This window comes from Phalacrocorax aristotelis, chromosome W (genome assembly GCF_949628215.1).
Source record: "Phalacrocorax aristotelis chromosome W, bGulAri2.1, whole genome shotgun sequence".
Taxonomy (NCBI): domain Eukaryota; kingdom Metazoa; phylum Chordata; class Aves; order Suliformes; family Phalacrocoracidae; genus Phalacrocorax; species Phalacrocorax aristotelis.
Window position 1 is genome coordinate 15,392,314 of NC_134310.1, and position 13,144 is coordinate 15,405,457.

The window sequence follows — 13,144 nt, forward strand, 5'->3', positions numbered from 1 at the left end:
ATAAGAAAAAAATAGAGAATACAGTTTCTGTCAGACTTCATTAGAGAAGACTTGCATGTTTTTAGTGTTTAAGTATTGGGTTCTATATTAAGAAGTACAGGATAATGTTTCCTGTAAATGGCAAAGTCCATAATAATAGTTGTCATTAACAAAACCTGCACTCACAGTGGAAATTAATTTACAAGCTCAAATCTTTCTCATACTTGTAAATTAACTATAAATTGTATGTTGGACCTGAATCACAGAATCACACAATGGTAAGGATTGGAAGGGACCTCTGGAGATCATCTTGTCCAACCCCCCTGCTCGAGCAGTGACACCTAGAGCAAGGGGCACAGGAACACATACAGGCGGGTTTTGAATGTCTCTAGGGAAAGAGACTCCACAACCTCCCTGGGCAGCCTGTCCCACTGCTCTGTCACCCTCACAGGAAAGGAGTTCTTTTCTCATATTGAGGTGGAACTTCCTGTGTTCCAACTTGTGCCCATTGTCCTCTCATTGGGCACCACTGAAAAGAGCCTAGTCCCATCCTCCTGACACCCACCCTTTAGATATTTATAGGTATTGATGAAATCCCACTTCAGTCTTCTCTTGTCCAGGCTGAACAAACCCAAATCTCTCAGCCTTTCCTCGTAAGGGAGATGCTCCAGTCCCCTGATCATCTTGGTAGCTCTCAGCTGGACTTGCTCAAGCAGTTCCCTGTCCTTCTTAAACTGGGGGGGGACACACCCAAAACTGGACACAGTACTCCAAATGTGGTCTCACCAGGGCAGAGTAGAGGGGGAGGATAACCTCTCTCGACCTGCTGGACACACTCCTTTTAATGCATCCCAGGATACTGTTGGCCTTCTTGGCCCCAAGGGCACATTTCTGGCTCATGGTCAGCTTGCTGTCCACCAGCACTCCCAGGTCCTTCTCAACAGAGCCGCTTTCCAGTAGTTCAGCCCCCAGCCTGTACTGGTGCATGGGGTTGTTCCTCCCCAGGTGCAGGACCTTGCACTTATTTTTGTTGAATTTCATCGGGTTCCCCTCGGCCCAACTCTCCAGCCTGTCCAGGTCACTTTTACTGTTTTTCTTTGCCCAAAATAACTACTGTGAAAGTTCAGGGCAACTTTTGTATTATCAGGAGATTGAGATTTTCTCACTGTAGAAAATAAATTATTTCACAGTTCCATTCTTTGGGGGGGAAATCTGGTATTATAAGTGAATCTGACAGTAGTGTGTATAATTAAAGTTGTTCAGTCTTTTGACATGTTAGCCAGTCCAGCTGCAATTCTGTTTGATTTATGCCCTTGATTGCTGCTTTTAAAAATCTCTAAACATTTTGGAGAATTAAATTATCAGTTTCTTTTCCTAACCTTTTCATTTAATTCTGTCAGCATACTTATATTTGCTAAAATATGGATTTGATTTTTTGAAGGAAGTGACTTTTGCTTTCATAGTAAAATGTTTCCTAGTTTGGTTTGTATAAGTCTCCTAAAATCGGAGTAGCAGACTTGCACAGTTGCATTAAGGAACTGAATTAAATTACAATAGCATTGGGTTTGTGGTCCAAAAAGTAATGGAGTCTGGACGTTATAAAGGAAAGCTTTATTGAGGCAGTAGGAAAGATGAACAACACCACACCCATACGGTGACTCACCCAATCACTGACAGCAAGCACAGGATCATAAGCAATGCCCTGGCTCCAGTGAACTGCCAGGGACACTTGGCGTCTGGGTCACCTGGCAGCAACAGCCAATCATGGAAATGCCTTTTGACTGTGGGAAAAGTCATAATGCCTTTTGTCTCCACCAATGGCAGTGTGATTTGAGAGAATTGTACCTTACGTGAATGATGTGGGTGGCATCCTGCCTCTGCTGCCAATGTTGGCAGTCTCTCTATGCTGCCAATTCTGATCAAGGGCAGTGTGTCACTTCCACCCCTTGACTCTCTCAAATCATCACTTGACATGGAGTTATAGGCTAGGGTGTTATTTTTGCGGGTCGATAGCTATATAAAAAGATAGGTGAGTGTCATGGTTTCAGCTGGGATAGAGTTAATTTTCTTCATAGTAGCTTGTATGGGGCTGTTTTGGATTTGTGCTAAAAACAGTGTTGATAATGTGGAGATATATTAGTTGTTGCTAAGTAGTGTTTACAGTAGTCAAGGACTTTTCCAGCTTCCCATGCTCTGCCAGGTGCACAAGAAGCTGGGAGGGGAGGGGACACAGCTGGGACAGCTGATCCAAACTGACCAAAGGAATTTTCCATATCATATGATGTCGTGCCCAGTATATTAACTGGGGGGAGTTGGCCAGGGGAAGGAGTGATCGTGTCTCAGGGGCTGGCGGCATCAGTCGGCAGGTGGTGAGCGGTTGCATCACTTGGGTTATTTTTCCCCTGTGTTTCACCTCTCTCTCTCTTGTTTTTTACCTCTTCTTCATCATCATCATCATCGTCGTCATCGTCATCACTGTTATCATCATCATCATTATTACTATTACTGTTTTATTTTAATTATTAAACTGTTCTTAACTCACGAGTTTTCTTACTTTTGCTTTTCCGATCCTCCCCTCCATCCCACAGGGGTGGGGGGAGTGAGCGAGCAGCTGCGTGGTGTTTAGTTGCTGACTGGGGCTAAAACACAACAGTCCTTTTTGGTGCCCAACGTGGGGCATGTAGGGTTGAGATAATAACAGTTGCTGGTCACAACATTGACACATCTGTTCTCAATATTGGTTTTTCAGATCTGCACCATGCTCTTCTTTTTGCTGTATGTGTTAAAGTTTAGTGTTGGTTTTTGTAGTTTGCTGTGCTCTGCAGTGATTAGTGATGTTTTGCCTAGGAGTTTTGTTATTAAAACACTGGCCTTGCCCGTTATCGGTTATTTGGGTCTTGCATGGAAGCCATTACTGTACTTCAGCTACCACCTCATGGAGACAATTAGCAATTATACCTCCTCCTGTGAGAGGTTTTTTATGGAGGAAATACAGAATGGCACCTTAGCTACCATCTTCTATAATGTCTCCTCCTTCATTACAATAACTTTTCAGTATCTTGAACATCCTTGGGTAGTTAAGATACATCGACTGGTATTTCTTGGGAATATTGTTTCAGTTTTGTCTAAGGTTAATAAGCAATTTAAGAATATCATCCAGAGATCTGCCCCAAGGCTTGATAATTATGAGTGGCAGGGTATCTGGGATAGTATGGGCAAATACCTAGGACGGTGGGCACCCCCAGTGATTTGGGACTTCACCCCTGAACAAGTGCAGAATCCTGAAAACCTAGTAGAATATTTGGAGAAAGGATGTTGTTATGCTGGGAACTCCAGAGAGACACAGATCACTGCAATGTACTGGGGCCTGGCCCATGCCTATTGAGCCCTGTTTAACACTGTTCAGTCCTCCCAAGGGGAAGAGATGGTCTCTGGATCTAAAAAGACAAAGGAAAAATAAAAGCAACAGGCAGTGCGGCCACTCTAACCCTGGTGACAGGTATTGCAGCTGCTCAAACCCCAGTGACAGGCACTGCAGCTGAACCAGTCAAACCAATCCGTGCCGGTATCAGTCGCCCCTATACACAGGAAGTAATCTTGGAAGAGAAAGTCAACTCAGTTATAGAGAGATGATGAAAGAACAGGGCTATCACAAGAACAGGAGGAGGAAGAGGCAGAACTCATAAATGAGATGGAAACCACCCAATCCCTATCTCTGAGTTAGCTGCAAGATATGCAAAAAGATTTCATCCCTCGTCTAGGTGAGCACATTGCCACCTGGCTGCTCCGATGCTGGGATAAGGGGGCCAGTAGCATGGAATTAGAGGGTAAGGAAGCCAAACAACTGGGATCCCTTTCTAGTGAAGGGGGCATTGACAAAGCGATTGGAAAAGGGACACAAGCCCTCAGCCTCTGGAGATGGTTCCTGTCTGGTGTGAAAGAAAGGTATCCCTTCAAGGAAGATGTTATATATTGCCCAGGGAAATGGACCACCATGGAGAAAGGTATCCAGTACCCGAGGGTATTAGCTGTGCTTGAGATGATTTAAGGTGACCTGGAAAATGAACAGTCACTCAAACATCCAGACGAAGCCCAGTGCGCATGACCTATGTGGCAGATGTTTGCACGGAGCACACCATTGTTGCATGCAAACTCATTGGCAATACTGACCTGGAAAGATGAATAGGCACCAACAGTGGGGGATGTGCTTGAACAGAATCCAGGATTATAAAGCAAATATGTTTTCCTCCCTCATCTCTGCTGTGGGGAAATTGTCTCAGAAGGTTCAGCAACTAGAAAAAGATATGTCCTACTCCCCACCTTTACGGAGTAGAGTCTCAGCTTTTAGGGATAAGCATCCCTCTGTTCAAGAGTGGATACACACCACAGGGCCACCCTATGGTTTTACCTGTGGGACCACGGAGAGGACATGAGGAAGTGGGATGGAAAACCTACCTCGACCCCACAGGCATGGGTACACGAGCCGCAAGGGAAAACAGTCACTCAGGGGGGGTTCTTCAAGGAAGGATGCTGCTCCAGTTTCCAGTGAGCAGTTCCCCAGACAGAGGAGTAGAAGCACTGATTTTATTTCTGAGCTTAATAGAGGGAACTTGGATTCACATTTACAGGAAGTGAGTTGTGACTGCCATGATCAGGACTAGAGGGGCCCTGCCTCCAGCCAGGTGGAGGAAAGGGATAACCGGGTTTACTGGACTGTGTGGCTCTGATGGCCTGGCACATCCGACCCACAGGAGTATAAGGCTCTAGTGGACACTGGTGCACAGTGTACCCTAATGCCATCAAACTATATAGGGGCAGAACCCATCAGCATTGCTGGAGTGACAGGGGGATCCCAAGAGCTAACTGTATTGGAGGCCGAAGTGAGCCTAACCAGGAATGAGTGGCAAAAGCACCCCATTGTGACTGGCCCAGAGGCTCCGTGCATCCTTGGCATAGACTACCTCAGGAGAGGGTATTTCAAGGACCCAAAAGGGTACAGGTGGGTTTTTGGTGTAGCTGCCTTGGAGATGGAGGAAATTAAACAGCCGTCTACCTTGCCCGGTCTTTCAAAGGACCCTTCTGTGGTGGGGTTGCTGAGGGTCAAAGAACAACAGGTGCTGATTGCTGCCACAACCAACTGACACTCCCTGGTTCCCATCCATAAGCTCATTCATCGACCGGAGATCCAACTGAGTGCTGCCGTGCCAGATATGCTAGAGCTTTAATACAAATTGGAGTCAAAGGCAGCCAAGTGGTATGCCACAATTGATATCGCTAATGCATTCTTCTCAATCCCTCTGGCAGCAGAGTGCAGGCCACAGATTGCTGGAAACGACTGCCCCAGGGGTGGAAACACAGTCCTGCCATTTGTCATGGACTGATCTAGAATGCACTGGAAGAGGGTGGAGCTCCAGAAAAAACTTCAATACATTGATGACATCATTGTGTGGGGCAACACAGCAGGAGAAGATTTTGAGAAAGGGAAGAAAATAGTCCAAATCCTACTGAAAGCTGGTTTAGCCATAAAACAAAGTAAGTTCAAGGGACTTGCGCAGAAGATACAGTTCTTAGGAATAAAATGGTGAGATGGATGTTGTCAGATCCCAATGAACGTGATCAACAAAATAGCAGCCATGTCTCCACCAGCTAGCAAAAAGGAAACACAAGCTTTATTATGTGTTGTGGGTTTTTGGAGAATGCATATTCCAGATTATAGTCTGATTGTAAGACCTCTCTATCAAGTGACCCAGGAGAAGATTGATTTCAAATGGGGCCCTGAGCAATGACAAGCCTTTGAACAATTTAAAGAGGAAATAGTTCATGCAGTAGCTCTTGGGCCAGTCTGGGCAGAATAAGATGTAAAAAATGTGCTCTACACCGCAGCTGGGGAGAATGGCCTTACCTGGAGCCTCTGGAAGAAAGCACCAGGGGAGACCAGAGGACAACCCCTAGGGTTTTGGAGTCGGGGATACAGAGGGTCTGAAGTATGCTATACTCCAACTGAAAAAGAGATATTGGCAGCATATGAAGGGGTTTGAGCTGCTTCAGAAGTGGTTGGTACAGAACGAAGCACAGCTGCTCCTGGCACCCCGACTGCCGGTGCTGGTCTGGATGTTCAAAGGAAAGGTCCCCTCTACACATCTTGCAACGTGGAGTAAATGGGTTGCACTGATCACCCAGCGGCCTCGAGTAGGAAACCCCAGTTGCCCAGGAATCTTGGAAGTGATCACAGACTGGACAGAAGGGAAGGATTTTGGATTATCACCAGAGGAGGAGGTGACATGTGCTGAAGAGGACCCACTGTATAACACACTGCCAGAAAATGAGAAGAAATATGCCCTGTTCACTGATGGGTCCTGTTGTCTTGTGGGAAAGCACCGGAGATGGAAGGCTGCTGTATGGAGTCCTACACGACAAGTAGCAGAAACTGCTGAAGGAGAAGGTGAATCGAGCCAGTTTGCAGAGGTAAAGGCCATTCAGCTTTCTGTGGACATTGCTGAATGGGAAAAGTGGCCAATGCTCTGTCTATACTGAATCATGTATGGTGGCAAATGCCCTGTGGGGGTGGTTAGAGTAGTGGCGTCAGAGCAACTGGCAGTGCAGAGGCAAACCCATAGATATTGCTGCCCAGGTAGAGAACCTGGTTGTGAAGGTACATCATGTGGATGCTCACGTCCCCAAGAGTCGGGCCACTGAAGAACATCGAAACAACCAGCTGGTGGATCAGGCTGCCAAGACTGAAGTGGCTCAGGTGGAGCTGGACTGGTAAGATAAGGGCCCACCATGACACCTCAGGCCATCAAGGGAGAGATACAACATACAGATGGGCTCGTGTTCGAGGGGTGGACTTGGCCATGGACGCTATTGCACAGTTTATCCATGAATGTGAAACAATGCGCTGCAATCAAGCAAGCTGAGCAGGTATACCTCTGTGGTATGGGGGACGATTGCTGAAATATAAATATGGAGAGGCCCGTCCGATTGATTACATCACACTCCCACAAACCCACCAAAGCAAACGCCATGTGCTTACAATGGTGGAAGCAACCACCAGATGGCTGGAAACATATCCCGTGCCCCATGCCACCTCCCGGAACACTATCCTGGGCCTGGAAAAACAAGTCCTGTGTTAACGTGGCACCCCAGAGGTAATTGAGTCAGACAATGGAACTAGTTTCTGAAACAACCTCATAGACACCTGGGCCAAAGAGCACAGTATTGAATGGGTGTATCACATCCCCTCTCACGCACCAGCCTCTGGGAAAATCAAACAATAGAATGGACTGTTAAAGACTACACTGAGAGCAAGGGGTGGTGGGACATTTATACACTGGGATACACATTTAGCAAAAGCCACCTGGCTATTTAACACTAGGGGATCTGCCTGTCAAGCTGGCCCTGCCCAATCAGAAATCTTACATATTGTGGAAAGGGATAGAGTCCCTGTAGTGCATGTAAAAATATGTTAGGGAAAATAGCCTGATTTATTCCTGTCTCGGACAAAGGCAAACCCACTCGTGGGATTGCTTTTGCTCGAGGACCTGGGTGCACTTGTTGGGTGATGCGGGAGGATGGAGGAGTCCGGTGTGTACCTTAAGGGGATTTGATTTTGGGTGAAAAAAGCCAATTAACTGAATGGTATGATGTTATTTGCTATATAATATTGTATGTCATCTCTTCTGTGGTTGTTATATGCCATATCAATGATAAATACTGTAGGAATCTTCCATATTAATAGAGAATGAACTATGATTAAAGCAAGCCAAGTGCAGCAGTGGTGGAACAAGGACTGGCTTCACTCTGCAACAATGCAACACCACAGACACACCATCTCTCCTGCCCTGAAAGACTGTTGTTATAGATGGAGCCTAAAGTCATGGACTAAATTAACTCAATGGACATTTTATGGATATTTTACAGACATTTTACAGGGGTGGTTCATAGACTAAGGAGTGATATGTGTGTATTATATCTAAGGATGGGAAGGTGGGTGGTTAATGAGGTTGTATTGGATAGCATGAGATCTGAGCATGACGTAAATAGTATGGAATAAGTGGTGGATACTGTCATGGTTTTGGCTGGGATAGTTAGTTTTCTTCATCGTAGCTAGTATGGGGGCTATGTTTTGGATTTGTGCTAAAAACAGTGCTGATAATGTGGAGATGTTTTAGTTGGTTCCAAGTAGTGCTTATACTAGTCGGGGACTGTTCCAGCTTCCCATGCTCTGCCAAGGGCACAAGAAGCCGGGAGGAGAGGGGGCACAGCCAAGACAGGTGATCCAAACTGGCCAAAGGGATATTCCATATCATATGACGTCATGCTCAGTATATTAACTGGTGGGAGTTGGCCTGGGGAAGCAGCAATCGCAGCTCGGGGACTGGTGGCTTTGGTTGCCAGGTGGTGAGCGGTTGTATCACTTGCTTTTTTTTTTCCCCTGGATTTTGCCTCTCTCTCTCTCTCGTTATTTTCCTTTTCATTACATGATATTTATTATTTATTACTATTACTATTTTATTTGAATTATTAAACTGTTCTTATCTCAACCCACAAGTTTTCTTACTTTTACTCTTCCGATTCTCTACCCCATCCCACTGGGGTGGGGGCAGTGAGTGAGTGGCTGTGTGGTGCTTAGTTGCTGACTGGGACTAAACCACAACAGTGAGTTTGGTGTTCCGACACCTGCAGGGTATAAGTTACATAGTCAGAGGTTGAAAGCTGTTACATCACAAGATGGGTTCTATAGAATCACCTCTATCTAGTATCAGTTGTGTGGGCATCCGGGAGGTGATTACTACATCATCTTCCTACTTGCTATGAGAGAGCCTGCAAAGAGAGTACACTTCAGGGTTAGCATCCAATTATATCTAGTGGCCCCTCAACCTGGGTCGGGGAGTGGCTTGACAACGACTGGGAAAATGCTTTACAGCACAGTCTACAACCCCATCCGCTGATACAAAACAAAACATAAACAATTACAATAAGCAAGATAATTACAAAAGATAGAGCTAAAATCTTTTGAAAGCAACCCTGAGATCTTGGAACCAAGAGGTGAGCCCTGACCACAATTTGCCAGTTCCCCACTTGGTATTTTCACTTGTCACCTGATGCAAGGCTTTAGTTGTTCCTGGATTTTCTTAAGGTTGGTCTCAATGTGTTGATCTTGCTTCACATAGACACAGCAGGTAGTATTTACTAACGCGCAAATCCCACCTTGTGTGGCCAGTAAGTAGTCTAAGGCTAGACAATTCTGAGCAGTAGTCTGTGATACTTGAGTGACTTCTTGCTGCAGTGCTTGGATGGCATTGGTTGTTACATTTTCTATATTATCCAGGGTAGCAGAGAGATTGACGGTTGCTTTTCCCAGCTCAGAGACCCTTAGCCAAGGAAGGAGAATCCATGCAAACTGGTGAAATCCAGATCCTCATTTTACCAAAGGGTTAATACCACACCGATGTAACAGGACGTTAGGGTAATTACAGACATGGATCGTGAAGAGTCGTTCTTCAACATGCATCCCAGGCAGTATACATCTGGGTGTGCAGGTCCCCTCTCATCGCTGTGGGAAGGTTCTCATAGCACTGTTGCCACACAGCCAGTATAGGCTGGGGGCACCCGTTGTGCTAAGGTCACAGCAGTCAGTGGTGTCTTTCAGGGAATTGTTGATATTGGCACGGTAGGTTTGCATGGTGTAGGATGGTCTCTGCCGCATGGTTTGTAGTTGATGACAGGACGGATCATAACCCATAAAATTCTGGAGGACATAGAATTCTGATACGTTCTTTACCAAGGTGGCAGTGGATAGTTGGTGGTTGAGAGATTAGCCTGAATGGAGTAATATCTGACAAAAGTTTTTGGTGCATGGCCCCACAATTCCACCAATACCAGAATTCCCACCACAGGAACCCCTTGGTGCCCAGATGAAGGATCTTGTATACAAATCCAACAATTAGTTCCCTTTCTAATATTTTCCAGTGCCCGAGATGTGTGAATTAACAAATTAGAATCCTAACCAGCAAGGCCCTGGTGGACTGTCCCTAAGAATATGTCGTGGTTTAGCCCCAGTTATCAACCAAGCACCATGCAGCCGCTCGCTCACTCCCCCCTGGTGGAATGGGGGAGAGAATCAGAAGAGTAAAAGTGACGCAACTCATGGTTTGAGATACAGACAGTTTAATAGGTAAAGCAAAAGCTGTGCGCAGAAGCAAAGCAAAACAAGGAATTCATTCACTACTTCCCACCGGCAGGCAGGCGGTCAGCCATCCCCAGGAAAGCAGGGCTCCATCACGTGTAATGGTTACTTGGGAAGACAAACGCCATCACTCCAAATGTCCCCCCTTCCTTCTTCTTCCCCAGCTTTATATACAGAGCATGACGTCATATGGTATGGAATATCCCATTGGTCAGTTTGGGTCAGCTGTCCCAGATGTGTCCCCTCCCAGCTTCTTGTGCACACGGCAGAGCATGGGGAGCTGAAAAAGTCCTTGACCAGTGTAACTGCTACTTAGCAACAACTAAAACATCTCCACATTATCACCGCTGTTTCCAGCAAAAATCCAAAACATAGCCCCATACTAGCTACTATGAAGAAATGTAACTCTATCCCAGCTGAAACCAGGACAGTATCCACCCCTTATTCCATACCATTTGCATCATGCTCAGGTTCCACACTATCCAATACAACCTCATTAACTTCCACCCCCGCCCTTCCCATCCTTTGATAAAATACACGGATATCATTTAGTCCACAGCTTTGGGCTCCATCTGTTCTTGTGGTCACTCAGGACAGGAGAGGTGGGGTGTTGCGTGGAGTTACTGGGCACCAAAGCCAGCTCAGGTCGGGTCGCTGCTGCACTTGCACTGCTCCTTGAAAGGCTTGTCCTCCAGTGGTTCAGGTGGTTCCTGCTGTAGTAATTCCTATAACATGCAACTCAAATCACAGGTTACGACAATTTAAAGGTAGAACCATTACAATCTCCACCCCTGGCCCCTTTGGGCCAGGTTATAGGTTTTAACATTGCAATGAACTCCTCCCCTTGCCCTGCTCTGGCTTGGACTTATCCACAGACTGTAGTCCTTTAAGGTTGTACCTGCTCCAAGTGGAGCCTTACCCAGGAGCCACAGTCTCTCCAGGGGCACACCTGCTTCAGCACAGACTTATCCAGAGCCACAGTCGCTTTGACTCAAGTTCACACTGGAGTTCCAGCCTGTCCAGTACAGCAGCACAGAAACAGCAGCTGGGCCCTGGCCATCTGCCAGCCCAGGTGCATCGCCATGGCTGTTATCAGAATGTTCCCAGGCCTGGCAGGGTAAGGTGATAAGCAGTACAGCAAGCAGCAAAAGCAAAAAGTACCACTAATGAGTACTAGATTTTAAGGCATACAGTAAGTCAGGCAAGCCCCATAGCAAGCACAGAAGCCTGCCAATTAATAGCTAAACAGCAATAACCTCTATAAATTCCATCTAGCACATTCCAATCAAATCTGTTGTTATCTCAAACCTTTCATGCCCCACGTTGGGTGCCAAAATGGACTGTCGTGGTTTATCCCCAGTTAGCAACCAAGCACCACGTAGCCGCTCGCTCACTCCCCCCTGGTGGGACAGGGGAGATAATCAGAAGAGTATAAGTGAGGTAAGTCATGGTTTGAGATAAAGACAGTTTAATAGGTAAAGCAAAAGCTACACGCGGAAGCAAAGCAAAACAAGGAATTCATTCACTACTTCCCACTGGCAGGCAGGTGTTCAGCCATCTCCAGGAAAGCAGGGCTCCATCACGTGTAACGGTTACTTGGGAAGACAAACGCCCTCACTCCCAATGTCCCCCTTTCCTTCTTCTTCCCCAGCTTTATATACTGAGCATGACATCATACGGTATGGAATATCCCATTGGTCAGTTTGGGTCAGCTGTCCCGGCTGTGTCCCCTCCCAGTTTCTTGTGCACATGGCAGAGCATGGGGAGCTGAAAAAGTCCTTGACCAGTGTAACTGCTACTTAGCAACAACTAAAACATCTCCACATTATCACCGCTGTTTCCAGCAAAAATCCAAAACATAGCCCCATACTAGCTACTATGAATAAATTTAACTCTATCCCAGCTGAAACCAGGACAGAATAATATCCACAACATTTTCAAAATTGGGGCTTGCACAGAATAACCAACAGTAGTACAAGTAAAATGACTACAGTAAACAGCAGTATAGCAGGAGGATTTTTTCCAAATTGTTTTGGTTGTGATAAAGGCAGTTTAATAGGGAAAGGAAAAGCTGCACAGACAGCAAGGCAAAATAAGGAATTCATTCACTTCTTTCCATCAGCAGGTAGGTGTTTAGCTATTTCCAGGAAAGCAGAGCTTCATCACACGTAACGGTTGCTTGGGAAGACAGATGCTACAACTCAAAATGCTCCCTCCCCCTCTTTCCCTCCGCTTCCCTAGCTTTTCCCCTGCTCCCCCCCCCCCCCCCCCCAAGCCTAGTCACTGGCAGGGCAGTGTGAGAAGCAGAATAGGCCTTGAGGCTGTGTAAGCACTGATCAGTAATAACGAAAACATCCCTGTTATCAACACTGCTTTTATCACAAACCCAAAACATATCACTGTAGGAGCCACCATGAAGAAAATTAACTTTATCCCAGCCAAAACCATTGCACAGATCAGTCCGTCCATCCAGGGTGGTACAGTAGTCAGGGTGAGTTGGCTGCTCAAGGCTCATCATGGAAATTATCACTTGCTAAAATACAAAACTGTTTTTAGGACAGCCTGAAGGCTGTCAACATTGAGATTTGGGCCCCAGTGTCCACAGCAAAGGTGAATGGGTGCCCGGCTATTCACAACAACTTCTAATTGGGGATAGGACATGGGGTAAGCAAAAGGGTCTGCTGGGAAACAGAGCTAGGAGGTGGATCTCTATCCAGTGGCAGAAACCCACCCACCAGTTCTCCAGCAGCACCTCAGAGAGGAAGGAGGGACTGAAGGGTTTAACACCAGAGTGCCGGGAGGTGCTGCAAGGCTCACAGAAAGCAGGGGGATGGGACACAGACAGGACTGGCTGGGACAGGACATGGGGACCTGCCAATGCTTGTTCAAAAGCTGTAAGAAAATGCTGTTTAGCAATTTATCAATTTGTTGGGGGAGTAAACCCCACAAGGCACAGAATCCATTGCCATGGCACCT

General features: G+C 46.3%; 1 protein-coding gene across 11 annotated transcripts in view; it reads left to right on the forward strand.

The window, feature by feature from the left end:
• LOC142049874 (adenomatous polyposis coli protein-like) overlaps positions 1-13,144 on the forward strand; it is a 131,385-nt gene that overhangs the window by 63,195 nt on the left and 55,046 nt on the right. The gene's annotated exons all lie outside the window — the stretch shown is intronic.